At 35.4% G+C, this 2,068-nt stretch overlaps 1 pseudogene; it reads left to right on the top strand.

Moving 5' to 3' along the window:
- The first annotated feature begins 1,673 nt into the window (after nucleotides 1-1,673).
- LOC115837430 lies at nucleotides 1,674-1,817 on the top strand (annotated as a pseudogene).
- Nucleotides 1,818-2,068: the final 251 nt, after the last annotated feature.

Consider the following 2,068-nt stretch of genomic DNA (forward strand, 5'->3'; position numbering starts at 1 on the left):
TTTACAAAGCATTCTTTTAACCTTTGTGTTCATGACACAGCTAGCACTTCAAAAGAGAATCAAGGCTAATACCTCAGCAGTCTTCTAGTGACAATTGGATCCACATTTATCTCTGGACTGGATTGTTTGAGGTGTCATAAGTACTTTCATCAAAATAGAAATAAATGACTTTGTGATTTTCCTGTACTAATGTAAACATATGCATTTATAAACAAGACTCCACAAAACAGAGTGTGTTCACTATTTATTGTTAAATTTCTATGTTCTTCTTTCTACTTGTACAATTTTATTGTTTCCAGATTATACTGGTGTAAGTTCTTATAATCTTTCCCCCTCTTAATCCTTCTTGTGGAATAGAAACTTCCTAATGAATGGTCTACTTCTAGTCCACAAGCTTTCTTCTGTGTGTATATATCTATTATATATATATTAAATATATATAATATATATTATAAAAAATATATAATATATATATTATACTGATTCAGTAATCAATAGCATAAAAATAATTTTTTTTGAGATGGAGTTTTGCTCTTGTTGCCCAGGCTGGAGTGCAATGGTGCAATCTTGGCTCACCACAACCTCCACTTCCCAGGTTCAAGCAATTCTCCTGCCTCAGCCTCCCAAGTAGCTGGGATTACAGGCATGCGCCACTATACCTGGATAATTTTTTTGTATTTTTAGTAGAGACAGGGTTTCGCCATATTGGTCAGGCTGGTCTCGAACTCCCAACCTCAGGTGATCTGCCTGCCTTGGCCTCCCAAAGTGCTGGGGTTACAGGCATGAGCCACCGTGCCCAGCCATAAAAATAATTTTCAAAATACTTTGATTCTCTAATATCAAGGTAGTGCATATAATATAGGTTTGTATGATAATACTTTCTAACATATAAAAACTAAGCCACATCTCTTCCTGGGAAATCTCAACCCACAAGAAACAGCAATTTATTTTTTATTATCTTCTGCCCTAAAACTATATATCAACATGTTTAAAATTTAGATTCAAAAGCTGGTTACATTTTATGATAAGTAATTTAATATAACAAAGAATAATTTGGCATGTACAATTTCTGTTTAACAACTGTACACCAGTTTACACCAGGTAAGGTGGCTCACACCTGTAATCCCAACACTTTGGGAGGCCAAGGGGAACAGATCACTTGAGCTAGGCTAGGTGGCACACACCTGTAGTCCCAGCTACTTGGGAGGCTGAGGTAGGAGGATCACTTAAGCCCAGGAGGTCAAGGCTGCAGTGAGCCATGACCTTGTCACTGTACTCCAGCCTGGACAGCAGAGCAAAACCTTTTCTAAAAAAATGTTAAAAACTTTACATTATAGGACATAAAGTTCTTATAAATATTTTAACAAAGGCTCCGGTGTGAGAGTCTTAGGTTTAGGGAAAAATATTACAAGTTTATTTAGTTCTCTTATTTAATTACTTTAAAAAAAAAAAGATTACATGCTAAAATATGTTAAATGAAAATATAAATATAAACCAATTGATTTATCTTTCCATAATCTTAAAACATAACTAGAGTAGCAAAATCAAGAAGTGCAAAAAGGTAAGACTGATTAATGTTTAGATACTAAAACAACCACTTCAAGTGTTATAAAAGAGTTATGCAGAGAATTATTGAGTGTAGAGGAGAGTATTTACTTCAAAAATGTTGGAGCATACTTGTCTGGCAGGGAAGGTAACATGATCATGAAGGTGGTTTTCCCAGGGCGAGGTTTATTTATTACACTCTGGGTGTACAGACCCCTGCAATTTCCCCAAAAGTGGGAAACTTGGCTGCATAATTTGTGTTCTTCCTTGGTTAAAAAGAAAAATAGTAGGCTAATAAGGGAAGGCTATTCAGATGTTGTATTAGTTTTGAACTATATCTTGTAGAATGTGATCAACCAAGGCAAAGCTGACTTGGGAGAAACACAGGAAGGTGCTGTCAGGAACAGTATGTGCAAAACACAGCAATGAATACCAAGATCTATTTACACAAATGTAAAAAGTTATGTATGGTACTATTGAGGAAGTGACAGATAAGTGAGCCAAGATCAGATTATGAAGAAAC

Source organism: Nomascus leucogenys, chromosome 11 (assembly GCF_006542625.1).
Source record: "Nomascus leucogenys isolate Asia chromosome 11, Asia_NLE_v1, whole genome shotgun sequence".
Taxonomy (NCBI): Eukaryota; Metazoa; Chordata; class Mammalia; order Primates; family Hylobatidae; genus Nomascus; species Nomascus leucogenys.